The sequence below is a fragment of the Euprymna scolopes genome, chromosome 5 (assembly GCF_053919585.1).
Source record: "Euprymna scolopes isolate OS-2025 chromosome 5, ASM5391958v1, whole genome shotgun sequence".
Classification (NCBI taxonomy): domain Eukaryota; kingdom Metazoa; phylum Mollusca; class Cephalopoda; order Sepiida; family Sepiolidae; genus Euprymna; species Euprymna scolopes.
Genome location: NC_136486.1, coordinates 144,762,788 through 144,772,774, shown reverse-complemented (window position 1 = coordinate 144,772,774; position 9,987 = coordinate 144,762,788). Strand labels below are relative to the sequence as shown.

Below are 9,987 nucleotides of genomic sequence, written 5' to 3'. Positions count from 1 at the left end.
TCCACGAATCTTAACATGGAATATGTACATCCGTTGGTTGGTCTGTCACACTTAAAAAGTATTCGAAATATTTTGTCTATGTTTACTATTGAAACCGACTTTTTGTATGTTTCTATTATGTTTACATTATCTGTCTGTCACACGTAAGTTTAAAATTGCAAACATAGATGGAAAGCCAAAGGAATGCAAAATAAGGATACCATGTAAATGACCTAGGGCAATGGAATAAACAAACGTGATAAAAGAAAAAAGAAAATAGTTAAAAGAAAAAAAAAACGAACTAGAGACTAGAAAAAATGAAATCGATAAAAAAAGGAGAACGATTAAGTAAACTTATGATAAGAAAAATAACAAGAAATGAGAATTTTTAATAATCGGAACAAATGACAATGTAAACAAACTAAACGAGAAAAACGGAAGTAAAAATAAGTACAGGAAATTAAAATAAAAATTACATACACAGTGGAAGAAAACAAGAAACACAAGAAAAAAAAAACGAACAGTGATTGAGAAACTAATCAAAAAAGAAAATGCTAGGAATGGTATTAACGAAATAAAAACAATAAAGAAATTAAAAAACATTGAACAAAAAAAATATAAAATAATATTAAATAATGCAAACATATATGAAGCAATGAAAAAAGATACAAGAACTAAAAATTGTAAAGGAATTAAATAATAAAGAAACGAAAGAATATTAATAAAAGTAATGGAAAAGAAACGGATTAGGAAACAAAAAAGAAAAAAACGTGAGACATCAAGCATATGTTAAATACTAAATTGATGAGCCACTTACGAATTCTTGTAATTCCAAAATATTCTCTGCATTTTGTAAACCATACATAAATAAAAGCGGTTAGATGCGTCCATTCAATTTACGCGTTTACTGATAAAAATGCTATTCTAAACGTAAGTCTGACAGACAGACGAAATGCTATTGAAACCTTACTGGTAACTAACAGACAGATAAAAGGGTATTTCAAACTTAAGTGTGAAAGTCAGCCGACTATTACTGCAGATTGAAGTGCGATAAAAGAACAAAGTATGACAGTCAGCTATGCTAACATTAACTGTGACAAACTGAAGAAATGCAATTTTAAACTTACGTGTGACAGACAAAAATATGAACATGATAGAAACATACAACACGTCGGTTTCAATAGTAAACGTACACAAAATATTTGAAATACTTTTTACCTTTAAGTGTGACAGACCAACCAACGGATGTACATATTCCATTATAATGTTAAGATTCGTGAACATATCTAAAGATATTATTTCAAATCGTTACGTGCAAAAAAAATGTTATTTAAAGCACTCATGACTAGGGCTGTGACAACAGAATATTCTTTCTATTCAAAAGACTCTCGGGTATATATCCGACGGGTATATATCCGACACAATTAGACACACTTAATATGCCGATTACCACATCTGTTTATATAAAGACATATAAGATATTAACGGATATTAAGTCAAGAGACAAAACAATGAAAAAAATATGCTGTTGTTACAACCCTACTCATGACACACCAACAACAATGCGTTTTTCTTTTTAAGTTAAGCGTGATCTAGCAACATACGTAAAGTGGTTTTTATTAAGATATTTGAGTGCGTCTAAAAAGCGAGAGGAATCTTCAGTAAATAAATCAAAGTAATAGAAGAGAATTCTTCAAATAATGTTTTTGTATTGGAATATCATGTGATCAATATTAAACCCGGCTGTTATTTATCCTCAATTCTATAAGGACTCGTAAAATATGATTATGTAAAATACATGCCGCATGCAACCTCGGTTCCTGACAGCTATGAGAGACATGTTTGGCACAAAGTGCTATGAGAACGCAACGCCGCTAACATAGCGCTGGGGAAATTTCATGTACAGCTAGCATCAGTATCCATCGTCTTCTGGTTGCCCTTGCCTTTGTGTGATAAAAAAATATGTGTCAGGCGTAAGGTAACAAACAAAATGAGTAAGAATGACAACGTCATTTATTTTATTTTTATTTTTTTTACATAGGCATCACCACTTATCAAGGCTCAGGGGCCACTCGAGAATAATGGTTAAATGGAGTACAGTAGTCAACTCGACAATATAGTAATTGTCAGTAATGGAAATTCAGTAAATTTGTTAACTTAAGGGGAACGGCTTACCAAGAACTTATTTACATTGGACTTGAAGATAATCATATTGTAGTCAGCTGGAAAGCAGGAAAATGAAGGCAGTTCCACAGGAGTGCAGTTCTAAGAAAGAAGCTATATCCATGGAATCTACGTTTAGGTTTAGGCACAGATAAAGAGTGGGGGAAATTAGTGATAGTGTTTTCTGCTAGATGGGTGTTTCTTGTGAAAGTTTGGCGAGATTGAAGTTCAGTGGAGTACTTGCTATGAAAATAACGATAAAGCAAAGACAAACTCGCTACATCTTTTCTATGAGATAGAGATTGCAGGGAAGAAAAAAGGGTATCTCCTATGAGGCTACGAAGTCTATTTTGAACTCTATCAAAGCAGGATAAGTCCTTTCTAGCAGCTCCTACCCAGATGTGGCAACAGTACTCCATCCTTGGACGTATCTGGCTCTTATATAGATAGAGAATTTCACCAGCAGTGAGATATCTACTGGATCGATAGAAAGATCCCACCATTTTCCAGCGGTTTTGGCAACAGATTTGATGTACGTGTTCAATTTAAGATCAGGAGTAAAGGTCTAGCCCAGAAGCTTGTGAAAACATGACGCCTCCCCAAGACGAGAGCCATTCATTTCAATTGATGCCAGATGGGGATCAGAGCGTTGATGATATATAGATAAAAGCTTGGTTTTAGATGCATTAAAAGTAACCAGCTACTCCTTTCCCCATTGTACCACGTGCTCAAGATCAGAGGAGAGAGAACCGGAGAGAATTTGGTCGTTTACGGCCTTAGATGTGCTACCATAGATAGTAGTGTCGTCAGCATAAATGTCTAAGAATGATGTAAGGATGTGAATTTGAAGATCATTGATATAGATCAGGAAGAGAGTAGGGCCCAGGATGGACCCTTGAGGGAGCATTAATACTGTGAGGTTCTGATTTCTGCCCATCAACTACTACTCTTATAAACCTATCAGAGAGAAATGATTTAATAATTGAGAAGGCATTGGCAGCTATACCATAGCTGGCGATCTGGTGAAATAAACCTTTATGCCATACCCTATCAAAGGCTTTTGAGAGCAACTGCCCTAGAAAGGTTGCCTCCGTCGAGAGATTTGCTAATCTTATGAGATATAACTGTGAGCACTTCTGCTGTAGATCTAGCAGAACAGAAACCATATTGAGTGTCACTAAGAAGGTCATTTTACTAAGATGGTTGATTAATTCTCTATTTAACACAGATTCCAGTAACTTACTCATAACGCACAGGAGACTTATTGGCCTGTACTGAGAGGGAGATTACCGATCACATGAATTCTTAAATACAGGACAAACTGATGAGATTTTCCAGGGTGATAGTAAGCAATTCTCCTTAAGACAACGTTTAAACAGTTTTGTAAGTATGGGCGCAAGTTCTGGTTGAAGTTTTTTGAGTACTATAATTGGAATGCCGACACGGCCGGTTGCTTTACTGGCATCAAGGTTTTTGATTAGCTTGGTAACATCACGTACAGATATTTATATCACATAGCGTATTTTCTGATACAGGAGGAAATATTGGGGGTTGGCGGCTTTGGTCAGAGTAGAATTGGCTGCAAAGTTCTTGGCAAAGAGTTTGGCTTTGTCTGATGCTGACGAGATTAACTCAGGTCCATTGATGATAATTGGGATAGAGCACGCGTTTCTGTTCAGGATTCTGTTTGCTATTTGCCAAAACTGGCGGGAACCAAACCGCTGTTCAGCTACTTTGGACTTAACGGACTAAGCATATAACTATCTTGCGTTCTTTATCACTTTTTTATAACGGTTCCTGGCAGTTCTGAAAGCAGCTTTAGTCTCAGTACATCTATTATGTTTGAAGCAATGGAAAAAGTAAGTTCTGTACACAGTGGCAGCAGCACATTCTGAATATAACTCCGTCTGGCTGTTAGGTTTTCGCTGGAACATTTTCGAGGGAATAAAACGGTTAAGGCCTAAAATTAACCATTCTGTCAGGTCTGATACGAAAGAGGACACATCCTTTTTAAACATGGAACGCAGAGGAAGATCTGATATAAATGTACGGAAGCTATCCCAATCTTCCATAGAGTATCGATATACTGTACGATGGGGAGGTACGTTTGAAGACTTTTTTATATTTCATTTTTATCTTAATTGATACAACAGAGTGGTCAGAAGATCCAAGTTGAGACAGAGCGGAAACTAAACATAGTTCAGGGCAAGTTGTGAGAAAAAGGTATAGGAGACTTGCATACTGGCCGTTAAAGTCGGGGACACTGGTGAGTTCGTTAACAATCTGAGTGAGGTCATAAGCAATGGAGAAATCGTGACAGAACTGCTCTTCATCATCGGTCTTGTTTGAGTTGGTTAACCATTCCACATGGTGAATATTGAAGTCTCCACATATGTGAATGTTAGCTCAAGGATAAGCAGATAGGACATGGTAAATTTTCTAAGATATGCTTTGAAAGATAGTAACTCTGCTGTTGTGGGGGCGATAGAGTAAATATAAACGCAGTAGTATGAGCAAGTGCAACCCGAAACACACATAGGGTAAGTTAGGATCTTCTCTGGAGATATCCCTATCACATGGAAAGCCGTCTTTAATATAGGCATATATTCCAGGCCCATGGCGACCTTGAAGGTCAGATTTGGAAGTTAAGTTAGAGTACCCTTTAAGTACGAACTCATCTAGTCTGTCCAATGCCAGTTTCGCTTAGGGATAATAGGTCTGGTTTAGTCTCCTGTAATTGTGTTTCAACTTCTGGAAGGTTAGAAGGTAGACCCCTGATGTTGGAGAAGGAGACATGGTAGTTGGGTTCTACGTTGGAAGTCGACGATCCAGGATTAATTTTGTATTTTTTCTTGAAACTTTTCATGGTGGAGTTTTGGGATTTGTGGAATAGGTCGACAGACTTGCTTAGAGCAGGACAGAGAAGGAAAGTAAGAGAGAAACAAAGAATATTTTTGTAGCACATGATAAGGTAAAGTTTGGGTCCTTGTCTATCAGGCGGGTAACGTCAGCCCAGATAAAACGTTTACCTCCAGCACCCTTACTAGGTTCATGGCTACAAGAATAGACATAGAAACAGAAAATTCCCGACATCTCTGGCGGTTGTTCACGCAAAATACTGCCAACTTAGAATGCAGCTATTTCTTCTCCCTTTCTAAGAAAAATAACTCATTAAAAATGAGGACTGAGGGACAAATAAAGAGAAGCGAGAGTAACGGGAGCTTCCGATAATACATCCACAATGCATTTTCTATTCTGCATTAAGAAAATGAAAAAAAAAATTAAATATTGTACTTAATAAAAGTCCAACTGACGTGTTTAAGGAAAAGTACAGAAATATATTCCCTCTCTCACTGACTGAAATTCTTACACATATGAATGAGTTAGGTCACAATGACCTGCCTTTATATCAAACAACAAAATAAGCGAAGTTTATGACCTCCTGTATCAGTAAGGTCAGATTTTACGAGGTAATGTAACAGAATGCGGACGCGCCTATAGTTGCAGAAGCTGTATGCAAATGACCGAGCCGTGCCCGAGGTGATGTCACCGTAAGGAAGAAGGGGGCAATACAAAAGAAAAATGTTGACCATTGAGGTTAGGGAAGGACAGGAATAGACGTGTTACACACGTGGCCCTAGAGCGACAGGAAAAGACGCGCACTAAACACAACCGGACAAAATAAAGTACCACGTGTTCGACACGGCAGAGTCTAGTTAAGCACATTGGAGTACGAGAAGATTTTTAACAAGAGACAATGTGTTATTCTTGAAAGTACTTGTAAATAAATGTCTGTCGTTTCATCGAAAAAGAGAGTGAGTAGAATTCTTTCTTTGTCTTTGTTTCCTTTCGATTGTCTGCATACAACATGTGGGTCCCAAGAGTTTAAATATAACGACTACGTTACAGTAAGATCAGAACGGCGAGATTTATAGACATATGCTAATAGGATATCATGTGAGAAAGAAAACAGATGTTCAAATTAGACTGTCGTGGAACCTCTAAGCGGACTCTCGTTTTATTAGACAGGTTAATACTAAAATAAACTGCGGCTATGAGCGCTGATCTATCTTTATGTCTATGTATCTATCTATCTATCTATCTATCTATCTATAGTTCTTATCTATAGTTGCCTCCCCATAATAACAGAGTTAGGTACAAGGTTGGGTTTTAATGTAGGGAAAATCCAGCTCTCCAAAAAGGGGCACTCTGCGTAGGAACAGAAATAAAAATTATCTCAATCATGAAGGATTTCTCCTCCACTGACCGAGGACAGAAAAGGTGAAGTGTAGCATCAGAACAGATACTACACTGTGATTTTGGCTTTTATTGTAAAGAATCAAATTGTCACTCTTCATCATACTCGTCTAGATCGTAGATGGTAATTATCGTAACTAAGTCTAGATGGTAGATAGTAATAACGAATAACGTAATTCATTTCAAAAATGAAAATTAAAAAAAACGCGCAACAGCGCACTTGTTCGATATGAAGAAACAACCATAGGACAATAAAACGTATGCATAAAATAAAATTCCCTGGGAATGAATGTTGAAATAGCTCAATGCTGAAAATTTGTTCCGACCTAAAATTAGAATAAATGAATAAATCTAAGAAAATACATATTCCGGGAAGTTATTGATTCCAGACTGGTGGAGTTTAAAACATAGTAATACAATTTCGATATAGAGATAATAAACCTGTAAGCATACTAGTAAAATAATAACAAAGAACCATTTCGAAAGACAATCTATAATTCGTTTAATTAAAACGATCTTAATATTTAATGTAAAAGAGCTTTATTGAAAACAAGGCCGATGGCAATTAGTCGCGTGCTCTAGTGTTATGAATGAATGCATGAATGTAGGATTGACATGAAATTCTTAAAGATAAACTAAAATGACCGAAAAATGGGCTTAAATAAATAAAAAGTAAATGACTTAGAATGACTGTAATGAACTTAAGGATGAATTGAATGACCTTAAGAATGACGTTAATGCTAAAAAAATAACTGGAATCCTTCAAAAAACAACTTGAATGACCTGGAAAATGACTTGAATGGCTTTGAGACTGACTGTTTGTAAAGTGGGTGATAATTTTACATTACATTAATACAGAAAAATGATCTCCCACTTTATATCACAAAGTTACAAACATAAGTACAGCATGTAGTAAGAGCAGATACTACACTTTGATCTTGGCCAAAAGGCCAAGAAAAGGGTACTTATTTGCTCCTCCACCGAGCAAATTAGGCACAAAGCCGATGTTTAATGTGAGGAGTGAAGGGGAAATGGGGACCAACTCCCCGAGGAGTAGGGGAGCTGGATAGTGGCAATTGGTATGAAAGGTTGCCCCTACATTGCCCAAGGTCTTATTATTGGGTATGCCCCTACATATGGTCTTTGCTTTCAGTATCTGCCGGTACAGATACTACACTTTGCTCTTGGCCAAAATGCGAATAAAAAGGAATTTATTTTCTCCCTCACCGAGCAAATTAGGCACAAGACCGATTATAAATGTGAGAAGTGAAGGATAAATGGGGACCAACTCTCCAGGGAGTAGATTAGCTGGATAGTGACAATTGGTATGAAGTGTTGCCCCTACATTGACCAAGGTCTTATATGTGGGGTTTCCCCCACATATGGTCTTTGCTTTCAGTATCTGCTTCGGCAGATACTACACTTTTATCTTGGCAAAAAGGCCAAGAAAAGGGTATTTATTTGCTCCCCCACCGAGCAAATTAGGCACAAGGTCGATTTTTAATGTGAGGATTGAAGGGGAAATTGGGACCAACTCCCGGGGAGTAGGGCAGCTGGATAGTGACAATTGGTATGAAGGGTTTCCCCTACATTTACCAAGGTCTTATTATTGGGGATGCCCCCACATATGGTCTTTGCTTGCAGTATCTGCCGGAACATATACTACACTTTGCTCTTGGCCAAAAGGCCAATGAAAGGGTATTTATTTCCTTCCGCACCAAGAAAATTAGGCATAAGCCAATTTTTAATGTGAGGAGTGAAGGGAAAATGGGGACCAACTCCCCGATGAGTAGAGGAGCTGCATAGTGACAATTGGTATGAAGAGTTGCCCTAACATTGACTAAGGTCTTCTTATTGGGTATGCCCCCACATATGGTCTTTGCTTGCAGTATCTGCCGGAACAGTTACTATACTTTGCTCTTGGCGAAAAGGCCAAGAAAAGGGAATTTATTTTCTCCCCCACCGAGCAAATTAGGCACAAGGTCGATTTTTAATGTGAGGAGTGAGGGGGAAATGGGGACCAACTCCCCGGGGAGTAGAAGAGATAGTGACAATTGGTATGGAGAGTTGCCCCTACATTGACCAAGGTCTTATATGTGGGTGAAAACCTACATATGGTCTTTGCTTTCAGTATCTTCCGAAACAGATACTACACTTTGCACTTGGCCAAAAGGCCAAGAAAAGCTTTAAAAGCTAAGAATAGCATCTATTAACAACATACCTTTGATCTTAAGCAAAAAGTCCAAGCACAAAAGTGTTACGGACAGACCATTACACCGACCGACCGACCGACCGACCGACCGAGTGATTTATAGAGTCGTTCGCACGCGACTAAAAAATAAAAGCTGTTAAACTGAACAAACAAATGTCAAAGCCAATCGGAAAAAATGTAAAGGAGAGGGTAAGAGTGAAAGTCAAAAGGTGGGAGGAAAATAAATAAGTATTTGTGTAAGCTGTAAATGAAGTGGGAGTAAGGAGATGAGTGCAAAACGAGAGGAGGAGGCAGAGAGATTAAGCTGCAATGAAAAGAGTGCTAGGGATAAAGAAAAGCAAATGAGGTAAAATTTAATTACGCATCAGAATTAAAAGAACGTAGGAGACGATTAAATACCTAAGCGTCATTTAATATGATATTTTCTTTCAGACCAGCTACTAAAGAATATTGTCTACGTTAATTTAGTCTCGGAAAAAATATCTTATTTCTCGTTACTTAAATACGATCCACTTTTATAACGCTATTTTAAAAGTATGTGTTTGTGAAAATCGTTTATTAATTAGAGAGGCATGTGAATAATCTAGAAATACAGAGTTTTATGTCATATTATATATTGACATCCTATGCGCTTTTAATGTTTATGACCGTTATATATATATATATATATATATATATATATATATATGTATGTATGTGTGTGTGTGTGTGTGTGTGTGTGTGTGTGTGTGTGTGTGGCAACTAAGCTTTTGCTGGTTTTGAAATCTACATTTTTTAAAAGTAAAATAAGAACTAACAACTATTTAATCAATGATGTATTCTCCATTTGTGTTAACAACTTTTCACAATTATTCTCAATACATTTTCGGTAGAAATCATTCGATTTTTACTCGAAAAATAAAATATAAGAAAAAATTTTAAAGCACAATATATTTAAAAAAATAGCAAGAACTTTGTTTCAAATCCAATATATATAGAGTGCCCCGAAAAAGTTTACAATACACATTTGAAACTGACAGCTTTTGTATGTCTATCTTCCAAATGGTAATGAAACCTTTTATAAACATAGAAAATCTATTGAAACTTAGTTAGGAACATTGGGAAAAATAATCATTTAACACAACGCAAAAATAAAACTCAATAATTAGCAACGCAAAAGTTTACAACACATTTACAAAATAATATCTAGTATTTTGTAGCATAACCATTATTGTTGATTACAGAATGCAGACGTTTTCTGTAATCACCTATGAACTCCTTATATGTGTCTTGTGTTATTTTATTCCATTCTTCCACAAAAATTCACTCCAATCCTCACAGATGTGAAGGTTCCCTTCTATGGACCCGTAATTTAAATTCTCCCCGTAAATTGTATA

General features: G+C 36.6%; 1 pseudogene; it reads right to left on the bottom strand.

Moving 5' to 3' along the window:
- Positions 1–7,224: 7,224 nt before the first annotated feature.
- On the bottom strand, positions 7,225–7,362 carry LOC145277204 (U2 spliceosomal RNA; annotated as a pseudogene).
- Positions 7,363–9,987: the final 2,625 nt, after the last annotated feature.